Raw genomic sequence first — 22,598 nt, 5'->3', positions numbered from 1 at the left:
GTGATTGCATGATATCTTCAAATAGATAAAAGATAATCAAACTGTGGAACAAGATCGCTTTAGAGAATATTATTTTGCATGAAGTACCGTTATCACTAGTCACCTAGTAGCTTTTCGTTGGCAGCCATTTAGAAACGCGAAAATAAATGCCGATTTTATAAATGGCTGGAAATCAAAAGGAGATAAGTGAGTCGAGATAACGGTATTTCGTTTAAAATAATATTTTCTAGGGAGCTCTTGTTTCACTTTTTGATTATCTCTTATCTAGTTGAAGATATCACATAATTACTGTAAAATTAGCGGTATTTTAATTTCGCAGTGATAAGGCCTCTTAATAAGCCACAAACCCACACCATTGCAACCATACTGAAGATCCCACCTCTGTCTTAGTACCTAATGACCTCTTCTGTCTTACTTCGAGAGACGCCACGCAACGACATTCAAAATGGTACGTCCTTCTTTTCGTTCACATAATATATATATATATATATACACAGAAAAGAAATATTTGATTAGACGTCCCATGATTATGCTTTTTAGGCTAAAGGGGTGTCTTCCCGTTCTGACTAATCTTTCGAGACGGGGAGTTCTGTGCAGGAAGTTTTCTTTTCTAAAGATGTTTTCTTTAGAAGTTCTAACAGATTATGTAAGAAGAATAACTATGTTTTCAAGTCTCATCATAAATTTCTGACGTTGTTCTACTTGGTCTTCTCGAAAAAAAAAAAAAAAACATATCTAATACTAAATAAAGAACTAAAAATACTGAATGAGTACAAAACGAAGTGCTAAGCACTGCTAACGTAGATTTCGTTTGTTTTGTGTTCGTTTCGGTTACAATGTCACAGGCACGTAGCCAGGATTTCGTGAAGGGAGGGGGGGGTCCGTGACACGAAATACTGTGGTCATCATAACAGAGGAACGATCATTCTAAACTATTTTACTGGAACATATATTGGTTAGTTCAGCCAGGATTTCGTAACGGGGAGGGGCGGGGGGCGTGACATGAAATTCTGAATGTCCAGGAGCTCGATCAATCTAAACTACTTTATTATCAACATATATTGGTTTGTTAGGACAATAAAATGAGGATATGTTGGTAAGTATTTTAAAAACAAACTATGAGAAATCTCGAGTAAAAACTGTCAATAATAATAATAATAATAATAATAATAATAATAATAATAATAATAATAATAATAATAATAATAATAATAATAATAATAATAATAATAATAATAAACGTACTGACAAATATTTTACAATATTTACATCCTTCCTCTGTTCATTCCAATTAACAATTTTCCTTTCATTATGACCCCAACTATTACAAAAGTACATATTATTCACTATTATAAAAAGAACATATTCAATTATGTCTTGTAAAATATTTTACAACATCTGCGTTCCTCTCTCTGTTGAATCAAATGTTAACAGAACTTTCCATATAAATTTTTGTTTTTATTACTCCGACAACTATTGTCTGTTCCAATGATAGGTTAAAGAAGCAGTAGAAAATTGTTTTTGAAATAACATGTTTGATACTGCAAGGATGCGATGACGAAAATTTATGATTAAAAATGTCCACGTTGATACACAACGGTACTATACTTTCGGAAGCTTGAAATCTCCGTTGAAATCCCCCTGACTAGTAGCAGAAATTCTGAAAATTCCGTAACTTCTAGAAATTCTGAGAATTTCGTAACTTTTCTAGAAATTTCAAATTCCCTGACTCTTCCAGGTTATCTCGCCACCATGTATTTCAAGTAATACAAATCTCCTTATAAGACGCGATCCTTCTTTTTCTCATTTAATTTTTTATCCTTCCTTATTTTTTTTCATTTCTGGTCTCGAAGGGGGGGGGGTCGGACCTCCCCTTGGCTACGTGCCTGAATGTCAAACGCTTTCTTACAACTGAGTCAATCAATTTTTCACTTCCCTGCAGTTATTATTATTTTTTTAAAAGATCTCATTCATCTTTACTAAAGTAGAAGCGAATAACAATGCTAATAACAGTATTGTATCATAGAAATTTTTCCGAGAACAACAACTAGAATAACATCTAAAATGTATAATGAAACTTGCAGGTATAGTTATTCTTCTTACAGAATCTGTCAGAATTACAAACATATTATTACGAATGCACGACAAACTCCAAGAAAAATCCTGACTAAACGAACAAAATTCAAGAGATAGAATTATAGGCGCAGCATTAAAAAAAAACTAATCATTTTTAGCCAATCTGTCCTTTTATTATAACATTATTACGTTTTATTGGGTTTTAAGTATTTTAAAAAAAAAAACACCTTTTTTTCAGTAAATTGAAAAATTACAGATAAATTGAAAATTGTTCAGAATATACGTCGTGTAACAATTGAAGGAAAATACTGATCATATAGGGTGTGCACTGGCAGACCCAATATATACTCCTATTATTCTGTCACTTGGATTTTGTCGGTCTCGTCAGAATTTTGAGTTTTGTCTCTACCTTCGTTATTACATCCATTATATACGCGAGTTTCGAAATGCATAAAAGCACGCTAGGAGTCAAGCATTTCGATGCTGCATTTCTTTTTTAAAAAATCCCTCTTTGCATCAAATTTCCTGTCTCCAAAGATAAGATCATTGAAAATATTGTCTATAAAGTGATGGAGGGTCTTTAGGCAGAATGGGAATGAATCAGGCTAAAGGATACGAGGGAGTACTGGGAAGTCTTTAGCCTTGCCCCGTTTCAGTCCGACTTCAACAAATTTTGTTTTGTTTGAAAGCTACATGTTAGTATATGTTTGTGACCCAAGATCAAAGCACTGGGACTAATGGACCTCTTTTTGTTGCAAGAGAGGAGTGAAGCTCAGCAAGTGGAGTTCAATATTGTTAAAATTAGAGCAGTCATCAAGCTCCTCTTCTTCCAGGGGAAGTCTGCGAAGACTATTCATGATTAGATACAACAAACAATGGGGGTCAACTCCTCGTGCTACGCCACTGTTAATGAGATGGGTTGTCCAACTTAGGACAGAACATTTTGGCATTGAAGACCAAATCCCGCTCTGGGAGGCCTTCCACAGTGATTGTGCCCGAAACAATTGAAAAGATGCATGAAATAATTTTCTCAGACCGACGCATTATTGCTAGAAAGATAGCAGAGAATCCAGGCATCTCATTTGAACACAGTAATGCCATTATTCATTATCATTTTGACACAAGAAAAACTTTCCGTCAAGTTTTCGCAAACATGTCCAAAAGTTTGCATGCAGACCAAAAGCATGCAAGAGTGCTTACTTCCATAAATGTCTTCAGCCATTTTGAGGAAGATGCCAAGGTTGCTCTCATCTCTGCGGATGTCCTTGTTCTTCCGCGTGATGACCAAGAGAGAGGGTACTCACCTTGTTCCTTGCTTAAATACCCTCCGGTATTCCCTGTTGCCATCTACCGGAATGCCTGAGAGGAACTTTCAAAGATATTGTAAAAGGGGTGGTTGATGTGATAGCGCTGCCCACCAGACATGTCAGGGCGACTTCATATCTCAACACTTAGCTTATAAAAATGCAGTTGTTCGAGTGTCTCAGACATCAAATCAATGCCGACAAGCTATAACAGTTTTAAAAAAAATGTGCACGTATTTGTTTAATGATTTATTGAAGCTTAGCGTTCTTTTATAGCGCCGAGGCTATATAAGACATGGATATACAAGGTATGATCATGGGGACAGCGTAGGCCAGTGGTTAGAGCGTTGGATTCATATCCGCGTGGTCCCGGGTTCGATTCCCCAACTTTCGGCATCCACCCTGGGGAGTCACGTGAATAAAAGACGTGACGGCCATTATATAAGTCTAGAAAGTTCCCGATACGTTGGTTAGCGATAGGGCGACGCGTTCGTTGCTAGGTTGGAAGTAGTTCCCCCAGTCGCTAACAGATGGTGTGGAGCAGCTTAGGCCCACAAATCTTACCGTTACGCCAAGTGCTTCGGTTATATACAAGGTAAGATTAAAAAAGTACGGTGAATGTAGTTGCACAGTGCCATCTAGCGATGTTGTATCCATTTCAAGAAGTAAGTCCGGTAGCCTAAACCTTTGGTACAGTTAATATCGAGTTTGAACGAGTTGTGACATGTTCCAGAGGCAGAAGACTGAGGACGTGTTAAGAGTGTCTGACGCGCGCCATCATTAAGTTTTGTTCTAAGCTGCAAAAAGTGCCAAAGAATCCACGAAACGTCAAAAACAGTGTATGGCGATGAAGCGGTGACCCTGAAAACTATTTATAACTGGTATGAGCGATTCTAAAGCGGCAAAATGTCGGCTTAAAATGAGCAACGATCGACACGTCCTTCGACGTTAAGAACATGAAAACGTACAAAAAGTGACACAAATGATTTGTTCAAATAGGCGAATGACTTTTTGAGAACTTTCTGAAGAATATCTCGTATGTATCTGTAAAAAGCATTTTAACCGCCAAATAAATGGGCAAATGGCTTTCTTCTTCACCATGAAAACGCGCCTTTTTTTGCCGAAAAAATATTCCTGTCTGTCCACATTCGCTGTACTCTCCAGATATAGCACCATGCAATTTCTGTCTCTTTCCCCAAATGAAAACCGTGCTTTAAAGGAAAATGTTTTGACACCATTTCTGACACAGAGAGAGTCAAACAGAGAGGCTAAACATCCTTCCGAAAGAAGAACTTCTAGAAATACTTCCAGTGATGGATTCAACGTTGGGATAAGTGCATTGGTAGCCAAGGACAGTAGTTTGAAAGAGATTGTAAGTCAAATTCCATGTAAGCTTATTACTTTGTTTCTAATAAAATTAGTCACCGTACTTTTTGATCACACCTCTACAGTTAAAGAGTCTTTATCGCGGCGAAATTAAAATACCGCTAATTTTACAGTAATTATGTTATATCTTCAAACAGATAAAAGATAATTGAAATATAGAACAAGAGCGCCCTAGACAATATTATTTTGCGTGAGGTACTGTTATCACAAGTCACCTAGTGGCTTTCCGTTTTCAGCTGTTTAGAAACGCGAAAATAAATGCCGATTTTCAAAATGGCTCGAAATCGAAAACAGATAAGTGAGTCGTGATAACGGTTTCTTATGTAAAATAATGTTGTCTAGGGCGCTCTTGTTCCACATTTCGATTATCTTTTATCTATTTGAAGATATCACATAATTATTGTAAAATTAGCGGTATTTTAATTTCGCCGGGATGAAGACTCTTAAGATTGAATTTGAACCACCGTAATGGCATCAAATTTTATGCTGTCTCACCGGGAATTGAACCCTGAACCACGTGCACCAAACGCGTGCTAGCCACTAAACTAGCGGGCAGGATAATGTATATATATTTTACTGGTTTACTGGCACGTGTATATCCCGGAAAATTCTTGTAAAATCCGGTTTCTCCTCGTCCTCCTTTCAAGTTGTCATTTTTCAATGCTTTCATCAGGAATAAATTTTGACTCTTTGGCTTTCCTGCGACTTATAAGTATTTGTCAAGAGTAGGGATGGCCACAAAGATCCGGTTCCAGACCTGGATCCGAAAGCCCCCCAAAGACCCATAAAGGAGGCACAAATTTCACCTTGAAAACACTGCAAAGAGGACCATGCACTTGTGCCCTCCCCGCCCAGACTCGCTTGTGCCCCCAGAAAAAAAATTTGGACCACCAGTGTCTTTTTTTTTGTTTGTTTTTATTTTGGTCCACCAGTGGGTGTTTAACCAAATGAGTTGGCCAGTTTGCCTGTTTAACCATTGAGTTTGCCAGTTACCCAGTTTATTTAGCGAAATGAGACTGCGGCCGCCGCCTGGGCGCCTGCCTGTCGCTTCCACCATTTTATCTAGCACACTGTTCGCAGCCTTCCAACAGCTCGGGTTTAGCGTAGGGATCGTCACAAAGTTTCAGTTCCAGACTTGGATTCGAAAACCCGGTTCCAGAACCGGATCTTGAGAACCGGTTCTAGACCTGGATCCGAAGAACCGGTTCTAGACCTGGATCCCAAGAACCGGTTCTAGACCTGGATCCCAAAAACCGGTTCTAGACCTGGATCCGAAGAACCGGTTCCAGACCTAGATCCGAAAAATCGGTTCCGGAACCGGATATTCTAGAACCGGATCCGTTCAGACCCGAAAACCGGTTCCAACAAGAACCTGTTCTGGCCATCCCTAGGAAGAGAGACTCTACAGCTTCTAAGAGAGTCAATGATATATGTAACAAATGTGACGATTATTCAGTAAATTCCTAAAGGATTCATGTTACTCCTATATACACACATCGAACTGTCACTTACAGCGAGTTTTCCACATAAAAAGCGCAACGTATCAAAAGGAAAACAGAAAAGAAACGGCCAAAGTTCCCCATTTGATGGTATTTATCTTACTGTAGTGGCAGATAGCAAATGTATGCAAATGTTAAAACAAGACTCAAAGCGAGTAGTCCTTTTTTTTTTTCCTTCTTCGTTTTGCAACGTCTCTCTCGGTCTCTGAGTATCAATACTGCTTGCCAACCTACGACGCATTTAAGATTCCGATGTCGTCATCTATCGATTGACAAGAAAAAGGCAGCCACCGGGATTCCATTCTGCATGCTCAAACTGCCACCAAAGTAGCTTGTAGCTCTTTAGCAAATGCTTGTAGAACACCATCAACGCTTGTTTCTAATGAGGAATGGACAGGAAAAACACAAGCATTGAAGCGAGGGTTAAAAGTAGGCGGAACACTTCAAATGATTATAGTCATTAGCTTAGATAATGAACATCTTAGTCCTTTTCAAATACTGATTCCTACAATTTATACGGAGCATTTCTCAAGTGACTTAACGAATTTAAGGTCATTTGTCAGTTTCTTTCCCGACATCTCCTTTCGATTAATCTTTGTGTAATTCAAAACATCTAAATTGTTTTAATGTACTCTGTGTACCTCTTGAATAAATGTAAAATCTGATCATACCAAACATTTATTACGAGGGCTGTCTAGAAAGTCCCAGACGTTTTGGCCTATTGCGGCAATGGGCGGGGCTAGAGTCGCCATCGTGGTGTCAGAACGTTGTCACATTCAGTGCGCATTCAGCTGTGGTAGCACCAGGAATGTGACGCTCTTACTGTTCTTTCTGTGACGTGTTACAATGTGCACTGCAATAGAAAATCCCGCTTCTTGTGAGGCGCGTTCCGTGTTTCGGTTTTTGTTGGCAAGAAAAACACAAGACAAATTGAAATTCATCGCCAACTGTGTGAAGTGCACGGACATGGGATAATAAGTGAAAGTGTTTTTTTTTTTTCGACAACGCACGTCCACACACGGCCAAGCGTACGGGAGAGCTCTTGGATGGGAGGTGTTCGATCATCCACTATACAGCCTAATGACTACCACCTCTTCCCAGTGATGAAGACATGGCTCGCTACACAACGCTTTGATACTGATACTGACATCGAACTGCATGTCGGTGTAAGCCAGTGGTTGAAATTGCAGGCGGCAGTTTTCTACTGCGACGGTATTGGAAATATTGTGCTACGGAATGAAAGTGCCTTAATTTGCATGGCGATTATATGGAAAAATAGCCTAAGAGTGTACCTTCAAATGTATATAATATAATTAGGGGCACGAGTTTTTCGCAAAAAGAATTTGAAAATTTCGCGTTTCGTTTTTCATATTTCGCGTTTTGTCGCATTTTCCAAATAAAGTTTCGCATTTTGTAGCTCTTGTGGAAAAGAATTCTCTGATCAATGGTTTCTTTTATTCATAGATCACTATAAAAATAAACCATTAATTACCTAAAAACAAAATGCACTAAATATTTCACTTGACACTGTCTATTTATAGAAAATTATATTTTTTTCATATCAAACTGAAAGAAAATCAGTAAGTAAACTTACTATGAGTAGGAAAGTTTTTTTCTCTGAAAACACATAGGCACAAGTTACATTTAAGCATTCAATATAAGCATGTTACATGTTTCCATATTTTCCCCTTCATTGTTGTACGTTTGTCACTTATCATCACCCCATACTTGAAAAAAAAAAAAACTATCACAATTGGCATTGCTTGTTGAAAGCCACACATATGTAAGTGTATTTACAACAAACTTCAAACAATCATCACTTCGGAACTCCCTATGCAGTTGCGATGGTGATAACTAACGGGTAACATGTTCCCCATAAGCCGTGTCCGAATCACCAAAATGCACAGTTCATGCCACGTTCTACAGTTCCGTCAGTGGAAAACTAGCGTTTTTAAAATAATGAAAACATATTTCTAAAATTTCGCGTTATATCGCATATTGTTAGAAATTTCGCGCAAAACTGCCAATTTCGCGTTTTATCGCGCAACGGAAACCAATGAAAATACACACAGAATATCATAAAATGTCAAGAAACTGAAAATTACTTAATTCTGATGCATTTCGTTTTATCGCACATTGCGAAAAACTCGTGCCTCTAAATATAATTTGGTTTGTTCATTCTGTTACTTTTTTTAAAATTTCAAAACGTCTGGGACTTTCTGGACAGCCCTCGTATTACTAATATTTGTAACGGTTTCGCAAATAGGTCATTACCTTCATCAGAGAGATAATAATACGAGGAATGATCGAAAAAAGGTTACAAAGCATAGACACTTTATGTTATTCACTGTAACTTAACGAAAATTGTATTTGTAGATTAATAACATGTCTTAGTGAGGTTTGAAGAGTACGGATTCTGATCACGTATATCCGAGAAACGGACATTAAAAATGATGACAATCCGTCAAACACAAATAAAGGTATCACCTTGGAGTCATTGCTTTCTAAATCCATCTCGCAGTTTTCTGAACATAGACAAAAATGATTATTAAATGCAATATTAGGAATCTTTTTGTATTTTTTAATTATATTTATTTTGTACTGTTTTTTTTCTAATACAAAATTAAAACAGTGGGCACGGTAGCTCAGTGGTAGAGCGCTTACCTCCGGTGCGTGGGATCTCTGGTTCGATTCCCAACCGTTGATAGTGAACCAGGCCCGTATCCAAGGTGTCTAGAACCCACCTAAATTTTTGCTGGCCCCCTAAAATTTTCACGGCAGGCTTGCAAATGAACTATATAATACGATGATGAACTATAATATGGTTGGGTCGGAAATCCCCCTAACTTCAGCCGCCCCCCTACATTTTTGGACTGGCTACCGGCTGTAGTGAACACACATCGTGTCTGTGAGTCTTCTCTGGGTACTCCCAACTTCTTCTACATTCTCATTCCAATAATTCTTACATCATCATTCACTTGCCTTAATTATGGTCTTCTTTAGCCTAACAGGCATATGCGTGGGACGTTAAACTGAAATATTTCATTTCATTTTTACAAAATTATATATATATATATATATATATATATATATATATATATATATATATATATATATATATATATATATATATATATATATATATATATATATAATTTGCATTAGAGTAACATAGTGGCTAATACTGAAATGTATAAAACGATTTGCCACGTTGAGCATATGCTAACATAGTTTTCTACTATCTGGATAATTGCAGTGTTTATTTGGTTAAAATACCCATAGCATAAACGAAGATGGGAAGCCACAGATTGAGAAATTCCTCTGAAGTACCACATTTTCAAGCAGATCATTCCACTTCATGACTGATTTTTACTGGAACGGATTTAGTATTACAAGCTTTAAGCCGACCATCTTTTCCTCCCTACCGACAATCACCGATTTTTTTGTCACTTTCTTCTTTTTATTTTCCTTTTACCGTCATTATGACGACCACTTTCGTATTTCGCCATCGTCGTCATGTGAAATGCTTATAATGTCGTTCAACAGTACGCAAGTAGCTTACGTTAAATGACACGAACTGATGAAGCACACGGGCAAATCCGTTTTTTCTTTTTCTTTTTTTTTTCTTTTTTAAGTTCGTCGAAAGATTCTTGGAAAAGGCAGTTAAGCATGACGCTTCCGACCGATGCGATGTCCCTAAGCAATAATCTTATGACAACCAGCAATCCTGCTTTCACCAGGAAAATTCCTCTGTGGCGAAACGAAGAGCATCAACTAGAGAGTAAAGAATTTTCAAAAAGTGGCAGCTCTCTAAAATACGACCAAATGCGGTGACCATCTTTTTCTCAAGGGATGATTTTTCTTTCTTTCTTTTAGTACGGATGAGTCAAGTTATTTCGTTACTTTCGATGACAACAAAAGTGAAAGATTCCAAAAGTAGCATTTGCGGTTCTAAACAGTATCGTTGATACGTAATGAAAGGATAGTTCGGTATACAAATTACATTTGTATTTATACAATACGGTTTCTTGTTTTTTTTTTTTTTAAACGTTTAGTTTAGTTATTCATGAAGTTTTTTTTGTTCAGAAAATGAAAAAAAGATCACAATTTTGTATTTAATTATAATGTAGGCCAACACAAAGCGTAACGATTGCAAGTTCCATATGATGCACATTTCTTAGAGTCCACCGGAAATAAAGCTGGAAATATTGGCTGGAGAACGTCATGCTTGAATCGTTCATTGCATTGTTCCAGTTATGGTAGCGTTTGTAGAGTATCCTGCGAGTCTGTAAATTTGACAATTATCCCGATGTCTTCGAACATGTTTTTCTTTGTTTTCTATGAACCAGTAATTATACAGTCGAGTCTTAAGCACTTACATTAATAAAGTAATTGCTTGTGGTATTTGTAAACTGATTTAGAGGATCCTTTATAAAGGCAAGGTTAGGAATGGGGGAAAGAAGATTTTTAGGAGGAAGAAAAAGACTATTTTCTGCAACCCTGAACAAAGAGTTGAGAAAATGACTCATAAAATGCTTCGTGTGAAGTATTTTACTGTATGGGCCAGAAATATGGACATTACGCAAAAATGATGAAAAACGACTGGAAATTTCGAAATGTGGGTGTGGAGAAGAATGGAAAGAATTAGCTGGGTCTAAAGGAAAACGAATGAGAGGGTGTTAGAAATGCTGGAGGAAAAAATAATCATTTTAGGTATTACTAAGAGGAGGAAGAGAAACTGGTTGAGATATTGGCTAACAGGGTTGGCAAAAACCATGGTTTTTATTGAAAAAAAAAACAGATTTTTTGGTTTAAACCCGGTTTTTTGGTTTAAACCAGTTTTTTTTTTTTTTTGGTTTAAATAATTTGCTCTATGTATTTATATCACATATGGACAGAAATAAGCTTGTTTCGCTTTGGTGTTAGTATGCAACAACCGGGTTACGCTAGAAGGGGTCACATAAGCTTAATCCAAACCGCTTCTCGGCTTACATCCAAGAGAAATTGTCCTCCATTTGAACTCGAAACCGGGACTAATTGGCCACAAATGCGATACGTCTGCCGACTCACTCACGAAGGATTCCTGATAAAAAAAAAAAATACGTTGGACTGATCTTTATATATTTGTTAATATAATCGTCAACAGTCATTTCAGAAGGACAAAAAGATAAACAATTGCACAAGTGGAACCATTATACAGAATTACATATGGACAATTTCAAAGTACTACAGAGCACAGAAGAACTAATTTAGTCCAAGTCAGTTCACTACGACTTTTATTAGTCCAAGTTAAAGAAATATAACGACTTACTTTGCATGCGAGTAAGAAAAATGAATAAAGATACGAATTATTTGAGTCCACTTTGGGTCTGACCCATTTATACATAAATAGTTACCAAAGATTCTTGTGATTTCAATAATTGCCTCTCGTGGGGTTTGTATGACCCCCCTCCTTAAAAACGTACGGCATTTCGATGAATTTTATCAATAGTAAACATTATTAAAACGAAACAATGTTTAGAATTTTCCTTTGGTTGAATAACAATAATGACAAACTATAAAAAATCACAAAAGATACATCCATAAAGTTACATAAAAAGTTGCTTTTGTAATATAATCTCTTTGAGTAATGAATGGGGAATTTAGGTCTGAATATAGTACGAATAATATATGGGAGTGAAACGTGATAACCTACAAATGTGTGTTCATCAAGATTTTACGAATAGTTACATTTTTACGAATATTTTTCGTTTTTTGGTTTACATCATTTATTTATTTATTTATTTATTTTTATTTTTATTTTTATTTTTATTTTATTTTTTTATTTTTTTAAACCAGCTGGTTTAAACCAGTCAACCCTGTTAGCTAAGTAGGAATTGTATCACTAGGGGACGTGCTAGGCAGTATGATAGAAGGAAAAAGAGAGAGGAGGTTAGGGAAACTACTATTAATGGACGATATCAAAACAGAAAAACCGTACGTGAAGACGAAGAGGTTAGCGGAAGACCGTGAAACATTGAAGCTTCTCAGTTGAAGCAAGTGACCTGTGACGAAGATGATAATATCAGTGATACCATCTTATACTCGTTAACACTTCCGTCTCTAATACAAAGTAACTTTGGTGCACAGGGTCCCAGAAGTTCGATTCCCATTAAAAGAGCACTGAATGCATTGCGGTGGTTCGGAACCCACTTTAAATCGTAAATCCACGTTTCATTCGAGCCTCGGTGCTGAAAAGACGTTAAACTTTAACAAAGAAACAAACAGCACTTAAAATAAAAATTATTCTGGCAACAAAAAACAACAGTAACAAGGAGAGACTCTATAATTACATTACATCCTCCTTTGCTTGAGTTTTGCTCCTGATCTCAAAATCTTTAGTACGTAAATCACTAAACCCATTTCAACAGAACCACTCTTCTAGACATTATATTTTAGTTGAGAAGTTTGGGTAGTCACCTCAAAGAGATCTCACTGTACTTGCGAGGGGGTATCAAAACTTTGTGCAATCACCTAAAAGAAATCCACTAGGTAGAACTCTGATACTATAATGATAATAGTCCTTGTCTACGTAGTCATCATGCCTAGCGACACATTTTTGTCAGCAGTTCTTCACTCTCCGAGAGCCCGTTATATAAAAGTTTACAGTTTGGCTTTGAAGCCACAGTTCAACCTCAGAAATTGCGTCATTCCTACTGTCAAAATTGCGTTCCCTGAGAGGACGCTTCACTTGTAAGAAGTCACTTGGTGCTAGGTTCAGTGAGTATGAAAGTGGGAGAATATTTAATATCCTAATTCCACTGCCTTCATCATGGATGCACGGGCGAAATGAGCAGGTGCGTCGTCTGTCAACAGCAGCACCTCTTTTGTGATCAATCCACGACATTTCTCCTTCAGTTCCTCTCGTAACTCAGTCAGGAGATGGGAATAATAGGTACTAGTAATAGTGGTTGGTAATCTGTCATGATGACCCTCTCGCAGTCCCAGAAAACGGAAAGCATCACCTTGACGGCACGCTTCTGCATTCGTGCCTTTCTAGGGAGGGAGAGGAAGGGTGTTTTCACGGTGATTGCACGAACATTTTGACACTCCTCGTATTTCGAAATCCCTGCAAAAATTCCCAAATGAAAACAACTGAAAGTGAATGTTACTATTTCTCTAATTAGAGTATACAATTGTGATAAAAGTCTGTGTTTAAGTTATTTCCAGATACACAGCGTACCAGCTTTCTATACAAGTAGAATCGAGTTCGATTCCCAATAAGAAGTATAAAGCCTCAAAACCCTAAATAACAATTCGAGTCTACTTTTAGCAAGTAGCTTTGGTTTTCGTACAGTCTCGCTGCTGAGAAGAGACAAACTCTCAATCAATCAGAAAGAAAATGGCTATAATGTGATTAATTGCGGGAGCGACCTCAAGCTGTGAGATGTCCTTGGTTCTTTCGTTTCTTCCCCCTAATATCATGAACTGTTTCTTATCAGTCATACCTGTAGCCACAATTACTCATTTCGTGGTTGCTCGGAGTTTAGCGTCCTTTTTCGGCAATGAGGCTATATGAGACGTGGACCTATATTGTAAGATGGAATCCGAAACATCGTAATGCATCGAATTTCAAGGCTCTCCCACTGGTAATCGAACTCTGAACCCCGTGTATTAAAGGCCCGCGTGCTAGCCACTAGACCAGCAGGTAGGACTTTATTCAGTTTCTTGTACAATTGGTAGATCTAATCCTAATTCTTAACCATTTCTTCAATCCAGCTTCCAAACACACTGAAGTCACCAATCAGAAGAATCGAGCTATTTTGAAAACAGTTACGGTACTTTCAATTTGGATAAACAATACATCATAACACTCAATGTTAGATTAAGGTAGCAAGTGCACTACACAAATAAATATTGTTTACTCCCCTGTGCTTATTTTCACTAATAAGAAATGCGCACCTAATAAGCAATACATTTTGTACTTGGCCAAAGCAGAGATAAGTACTCCACCCCGACACTTTTATTTGCCAGTTGTGACTGTGTTACGATCTTGCCTTAAACCAATGGGAAAGAAACTACGGCTGGTCTACTCAGGATAAAGCTCTCAAATAATTCAAGATCGGCTAATATTTTCTAAATATGTACTTACGAAGCTTGGGTAAATCCGCTCTCAGAAGAATCGATCCGCTGTAAAAATAAAAAGGAAGAAATATTTTATAATATTAACAAAATTCTCACCACTCATCTTTCTTCTAAAAGTTATGAAAGTATTGTATAGAAATAATTGTAGCTTGAAGTAAAAAAAAAAAAATCAAACATTTCAAACAAAATTTACCCCTACTATATTCCACTTAAGAGGTCCTATCTTGGCGAAATTAAAATACCGCTAATTTTACAATAATTATGTAATATCTTCAAATAGATAAAGATAATCGAAATGTGAAACAAGAGCGCGCTAGACAATATTACTGTACATGAGGTACCATTATCCCGAGTCACCTAGTAACTTTCCGTTTGCAGCCGTTTATAAACGCGAAAATAAATACTGATTCTCTAAGTTGCTGGAAATCGAAAGCAGATAAGCGAGCCGTGATAACGTATCTCATACAAAATAATATTGTCTACCGAGCTCTTGTTCCACTTTTCAATTATATTTTTTCTATTTAAAGATATCAAATAATTACTGTAAAATCAGCGGGATTTTAATTTCGCCGTGATGGGGCCTTTTAACGGGTACAAGTACAGTGCTTTTCAACGAGAGACAAGTGGCTTTATTTTTTATTTTAACAAGACAATTTTCTTCTCAGATATCCTTTCGTATATCGGCATTCAATTTCAATTAACTCGCAGGACAAACTTAAGTCAAACGAGAAACAAAATTAAATAAAAATGTCTTGTTAATATTACAAATAAGCGTTCGAAACTATCACACACTACAAGAAGATAGTGTGTATTTACTAGTAGTTCTTCAATTATAGTAAATAAATGAAACAAGAGTTTTACGAATGATCAAAAAAATGCACCAAATGATTGCGATCTTGGCCAATAATTAGTTTTTTGGATCAGGGGTCACAAAATTTTTGAACGGCCCCTAAATCGAGTTTTCATATTTTCTATGGAATAAGCACACCATACTTAGTTAAGTGATAGTTTGGGTTTGGCTTCACTATATGTAATTCTCCAGATATAAGGCCTAGAAGAAAATTTTTGACTGAAAATATATTGGATCGTTTGACCCCTCTTCCCCCCCAAAAATATTAAACAGTACATGATGACAAAGTTACAATTTATTACATATTTTCTACAGTACATAAATCCTCATTAAAACATGAGGTACCAACCACTTTTTACATAAAAAAAGAAAAAAAGAAAGTACACTAACATAGTGTACAGTGTTTACAAAACCATTTTCAACTATAAACTCTGCCATTTCACAGGATTTCTGCTTTACTTTTGTGGTAAAACACAGCCGCATTATTAATATATGTCAACGATAATATATCATCTATGAACAATAGAAAACACAACAAAACCACACACTGACACAACAAAATATACAATTTATTGACAAGTCTAACTTTGTAACACTACGTTTTTTTTTTTTTTTTTTAACTAGAAGAGAAAAAAGTATGATCACAGTTTAATAATACATCAAATTGATGTTTTTTTTTTCTTTCTTAATTATGAACATTCACAAAAGCTAACTCTCACAATACTCTCTAGATTTCTTGACTAGAAAACATCTATAAAATAGTTTTCACATTTACAACCAACAATGTATATTTACATATGTTCAGTATTCCTCCCTGAACTCAAACTAACTTTGAGAGACCAGTTCCATGTAGGTACTACGGTTTTCAATAGTCAGTATTTTTCGACAAAGTCACGGTTCAGAAATATGCACGCCACTTACATTTGTAATATTTCTAAAACATTTATTGGCATAAGTTCATTTCCAAAACATAACGTATTCAAATAACACTCTTGTCTGAAGGACACCATCTCTAATATGATTTAATAATCCTATACAGGATTGTTAAATTCCCCTAACAACGGATTACTTACGTGAAGTAGTAAGAGCATGAAATAGATGGTTCTGAATCTTCCCTGACAAAGGATGCCATGTTTGGAATGAAATATACAAGATAATGTTTACAAGTACTTTGGGAAAGGAGATGTAGTAACAGAAATCTTTCTACCTTTTGAGATTAAGAAGCGTAATCATTGCAAAACTAAAATACCGCTAATTTTACAGTAATTATGTAATATCTTCAAATAGATAAAAGATAATCGAAATTTAGAACAAGAGTGCGCTAGACAATATTATCTTGCATGAGGAACCGTTATCACGAGTCACCTAGTAGTTTTCTGTTTGTGTAGCCATTTAGAAACGAGAAAATAAATGCCGATTTTCTAAATGGTTGGAAATCGAAAGCAGATAAGTGAGTCATGATAACGGTATTTCATGTAAAATAATATTGTTTAGCGAGTTCATGTTTCACTTTTCGATTATCTTTTATCTATTTGAAGATATCACATAATTCCTATAAAATCAGCGGGATTTTAATTTCGCCATGACGGGGTCTCTTAAATTTTTTTCAGAAATTTCCTACGTAATTTCGTAACAAACGTCCATTACGTAATTTCAGATCTGATCTTCTGTTCTAAAACCATTCATCAAACAGAAACCATATTACACCAGCAAGTATACATTTCAATTTTACAATATAATACAAATTAATATTTTTTTAAAAAAATCACTGTCATTGCTATAGATATATTTCAAAATGAAATCATTAATTGTCGAAATACGTTTTCAAAATGAAATTAACAGTTTGGTTTCAAATGTGTTCTTAGAACTTATCAATGAATATTGCTAATAACACGAATTTCATATATTGAAAAATTGATTTAAACATTTTATGTTTTCTAATATATAGGGCTATTCAAAAAGCGCGACGGTTTAGTTGCATCAAACTATGAACTTTATTTTTCAAAAAACACTAACAAAATTCATAAACATGTTCATCACACATTCCGATTTTTGGTATGGTGAATGACGTCGGGCATATGATCTCTACTGTGCTGGAATGCAATAACTGTTCGTGAAATTCGCTGTGACAGGCTGACAAGTTTCCACTTGGATTTCGCCGACTACTATGACGACGCCCAGGACTTTTAATGTTCACTGTTGAACCTGTTTCAATGAACTCTTTCTTAAGTCTGCGAGTTGCTGATTCATTCGGTTCCTCATATCATTCTAGAACCGCGCGAAGTCGCTTAATAGTTGCTGCATAACTTTCTCCGTTTTGATAGAAAGTTTTCACAATTAGCACACGTTGCGCTATAGTAAATTTCTCCATTGGTAGACAGAGACTGAAGATATGCGAGAAATTCAAATTAAGGCAACAATCGGAATGTTTGTGGGTAGAGCAACAATACAAAACAATGTCGGCAACAAAAAAACAAAAATTTGCCAGACGATCTAAAAACCGGCATGCTTTTTGAATAATCCTATATATAATACAGTGAACGTTTATTGCACAGTACGATGAAGAGTAGCCATCTATTGTTTCATACCAAACTACTTCTTAACTTATACACAAATTAGCAGGTGAAAAACTTCAATGCCTTTTCTTTTTTCTTCTGTTTCGTATGGCCACGGAAAGTTGTATTAAAAATTATCTTAATTAAGTGTCATACTATGCAGGTGTGAATTTTCACGAGCAGTAAACAATTAATAACAATAATATTTATATCTTTATGGTTCCATGGAATGAGGACAAAATCACGTACGTGACCAACTTAAATCATTTTATTGTACTTATATCTATATTCACATACACTATTATTTTCTTTTTATAACATATTTATCAACCTTAAACTTCATTAACGTCTTGTAGCTCTTAATACCTGTAGACTAATTTTAAATATTATTTTCCAATGATATGATGCGCAATAAACCATTAAAAAAAAAAGAGTTTGAAATCAACTGAACTCAAGCAAAGGCTACCAAGGAAGCTAGTACCGCTGAGCCGTAGGACCTACACGGAAGATCATTCAACAAGTCAGACTGAAAGTTAAGTTCTTCAAATAACCTAGAAGCTGCACTAGATCTGAACTTGAAGTACGTAAGGCTTATTTATAATAATAATAATTATTATTAATGTTCCCTTTTGTATATCTAATTGGAGGACGTTGTACAACTTATGTAAACAAAGTTCTTTCGTCCGTTTAAGCCACGTAATGCAATATTCTGTTTAACAACGGAGAACTGCTGTAACACAAGTGATCCGATTATTGTGACAGCAGATCGTTGTCGATCGTAATGTTGTTAAGTGGCGATACCATTATCAATTTACTAATTAACGAGAGGGCATTGTATACGCTCATCAATACATAACGTAACAACAACGCTGGCTGACAACTTTTTTTTCATAGCGTACTTTGATGTGTACATCAATGAAACATCCTAGTTAGAGAGAAATAATTATTAATTAACAAACTGATATTAATCTCAAGTAAAATGACCGTTATCATTCTCCAAACAATTTTTGTTATACTTTGTAAATATTAATGAAACATCCCATTAGCACCATTACGTAACAAAGCTATGATACACACATGTTAACTTTGATTGACATTTGAATACCTTCCATTATCAGGAGCAGAATTAGGAATTTTAATATTTTGAATTGTGTTCACAAAACATATTATAGTCCGAAATCAATATTTAGTTTAAAATATTTCTACTTTCCTATGTGTACTAAAGAATGTGTTATACAAATACGTGTTTTATTTAGATCTATTTGCTAAAATCTTTGAATAATCAAATTCAAACCCATACTCGCTTTGATAAAATAATTTTTCAATGAATTGGACAATAAATATATAATTACCTAAGTTACCTTCTGTCTAAATCACAGAAGACTATCCAAATATCTCAAATGACAGTATCAATTTTCGTAAACGACACAACCTATGTAACAATGATATGACTATTTTGTAATAAACTCCGATACTTAATATTTACTGAGTCACTTCATCATTTATAACAACTTACGAAAGATAAACAAAGAATTTCTGCAAATCGACTCCAAACGGGAAGAGAAAAATAAGGCAACCAAAAACAAGTTCGCAAAATGATGTTTGCTTGGAAGGTGGAGAAATATTAGATGGAAGTCTCAGAAAAGCAAACACTTATTATTAGTAATCTCTATTACAGTTTCGGCATTATTTCATTGCCTTAATCAGAAACGCAGTCTGATATTTCGACAATATCTCATTGTTTAAATCAGAAACGTTACTTGATATATGATGTTATTTCGGCATTATCTCATTGTCTTAATCAGAAACAGTATTTGATATATGATGCAATTTCGGCAATATCTCATTGCCTTATTCAGAAACATTACCTGATATATGATGCAATTTCGGCATTATCTCATTGTCTTATTCAGAAACGTTACCTGATACATGATGCAATTTCGGCATTATCCCATTGCCTTAATCAGAAACATTACCTAATATTGTATGATGCAATTTCGGCATTATCTTATTGCCTTAATGAGAAACAATACCTGATATATAATGCAATTTCGGCATTATCTCATTGTCTTATTCAGAAACGTTACCTGATACATGATGCAATTTCGGCATTATCCCATTGCCTTATTCAGAAACATTACGTAATATTGTATGATGCAAATTCGGCATTATCTTATTGCCTTAATGAAAAACATTATTTGATATATGATGCAATTTCGGCATTATCTTATTGCCTTAATGAGAAACATTATTTGATATATAATGGAATTTCGGCAACATATCATTGCCTTCATCAGGTGAGATTTCCGAAACTGTAACACAGATTACTATTAATAACTGAATGTTTTGATCAGGTTTTATGTTTAAGCTATGCGTAATTCCTAAACTAAAATAGCAGTATTATGAGTAACATATATGAAAACGATTCTGGAATACTTTCAAGGATTTAAATATGGCCGAATTTTGAGGAAAACTGAAAGAATGATAACCGAATAGATTAACAATTAACTTATTCAACTAGTAATCAGGAAATCCTGTTAGTTATACCGGCTATCCAAACTTGAGCTATTCAGAAGTTTCTAATTGCTTTGCTGCACTATAATAGGTAACATATATTAACTTTTACTTAAGTACAATGTGAGTTACTTTTCTTTCCCTTATCAAGAATCTATGAATATATTTATTGATGGCAATCTGAATATATATGATCCACCCACACACGAATTTTAATTTGACATTCATCGATTCTACTTTGTATAGAATTATTATGTGATAAGACTTTTAAAAAAGGAGACATTTTTTAGATTTCATAAAAAGATTTACCACTCGACAACTCTTAATGGTATAGCAAGAAATTATAATTTGTACAACGAAACTTTTACAATAACCATTACGTTTCTTTCCTTCACGCTTACAGTTGGATGTGTTTTGTTTGTTTGGAAATTGAACATTGTAACAATATTAACACTATCAACTATTTACAAAAATACATATATGCACGGGGTCCTGGGTTCGATTTCCTGAAGCAAGCACTGAGAACACATGACAATGCGTTGTACTCCACCTTAAAGTGTAGCCTTGAGAACGTGTGATAAATTTGTAATAATAATAATAATAATAATAATAATAATAATAATAATAATAATAATAATAATAATAATAATAATAAGAAGAAGAAGAAGAAGAAGAAGAAGCTGAAGCACTTATCTGTACCCCTCCCAATCCCAAAATGAGGACATTTTCCTAAAAGTCCGCCCGGACCGTTTTTAGGGCCCGAAAAAATATTTTTTTCAGTTTAACGTCCCATGATTATCCTCTTTAGGCTAAGGGAGAGGATAATTAATGAAAGTGAATTATAATGGAAGAATTGGTGGAATGATATGGGAAGAAACGGGAGTATCCCAGAAAACCCATAGTCACGATGTTGGCTACCACCAATTTACTTGAGAGGGGATCGAACCAGGAACCCCATGCACTACAGATACGCGCTCTACCACTAAGCCACCGTGCCCTCCCTAAGGTTCCAAAAAAAGATGACATGTTTAGGTAAAAGAAGAGCTCTGCTAACCCTAGCTTTGTACGAAAATGGGAGCAATGAACAGCGAAAACGAAAGTAGTTAGAAACAAACAAAATCTTGTCTCGCAATCCAAACTGTATTTGAATTTGATCTGCGGATATGCCACGGATAAAAAAAAAAAAAAAAAAATACCCACTTATTTCACTCCTTAAAACAGAACTGAAAAGAAAACTTCAAAACGAAAGGTTATTTTAATCATTTTTTTAAAAAGAAGTGAGTATTAGCCAAGTGTGAATTTTATAAACAAAAACATCTTCAACTTATCCATGCACAAAACACGCCCCTCCGCGAGTTTCTCTTGACTCTCGCAAAAAGACTCGTTGAATAATTCATAAAGCTCTATATAAAAGTTTATTAGAGACGCACGCTACCGCCAGTGACACGCCATTCGAGAGAAATAGCCTTGAAGAAAACGAATATAACCTCTTTGCAATCATTTACGTCAATCCGATATTCTTATTACATACTCAATAAGGAGCTTTACATACATTAACATTTTCACTCAATTGGGTCAAAGACCAAGCCTCTTCTGCTTTCAACTGTCAAAAGTTCGTGTTTCGCAAATATTTAATCACAATACGCATAGCAACTAAAAATTTAGCAGATATCAGACATGAAGATTAACAAGAGCAAATCTAAAATTATTATATGCGTTAGAAAACGAACCGAACCAGTTGCGAATGCTCCAAGAGCATTGCCAGAACGAATTTAAAAAAGAACGGAGAGATGGAGCGGGAAGGATAACTGTGATTATTCCTACATGTAAAAGTAAAGATTTTTGTCCGCATCTTCTCTTTCTCGCAAACATTCGCAAAATCGTCTCTTTGTGACTTACGGTTCCCGAGATATGGCTCCTTAAAGCTCCCGAAATCGGAACTATTTTGGCCAATATCTGAAGAACGGTGGCCAGTTAGCCAGTGGCCACCGGTTACTATTGTTACCAACATGTTCCCCATTCTCTTAGGTGTTGATCAACACTAAGATGATCTCTCTTTGATTTACAGTTCCACAAATTTGGTTATTTAAATCTCCCGAAATCGGAACTATTTTTTGACCAATATCACAGAAACGGTAAGCCATAGAGAGATAATATTGGTATTAATCAATTCCTAAGAGGATGATATTTTGGTATCAATATTAATTGGTGGCCACTGGCCAAACCAGTGGCTAGTTGGACAGTGGCCATCGGTTACTATTTGGTACCAAAATGTTCACCATCCTCTTAG

The 22,598-nt window shown here is 35.6% G+C and overlaps 1 protein-coding gene across 2 annotated transcripts in view; it reads right to left on the bottom strand.

Moving 5' to 3' along the window:
- The window catches only part of Dus1 (Dihydrouridine synthase 1), a 314,851-nt gene that overhangs the window by 217,867 nt on the left and 74,386 nt on the right, over positions 1 to 22,598 (bottom strand). Inside the window, exon 3 of one of the 2 annotated variants that reach the window (XM_081750530.1) lies at positions 14,397 to 14,434. The exons of the other annotated variant lie outside the window; for it this stretch is intronic. The gene's annotated coding sequence lies outside the window, so the exon portion shown is untranslated. The remainder of the gene's footprint in view (positions 1 to 14,396; positions 14,435 to 22,598) is intronic. 2 annotated transcript variants of the gene reach the window in all.

The sequence above is a fragment of the Thermobia domestica genome, chromosome 3, assembly GCF_964235325.1.
Source record: "Thermobia domestica chromosome 3, izTheDome1.hap1.1, whole genome shotgun sequence".
In the NCBI taxonomy this organism is placed as follows: Eukaryota; Metazoa; Arthropoda; class Insecta; order Zygentoma; family Lepismatidae; genus Thermobia; species Thermobia domestica.
This window is presented reverse-complemented; position numbering and strand designations above follow the sequence as displayed.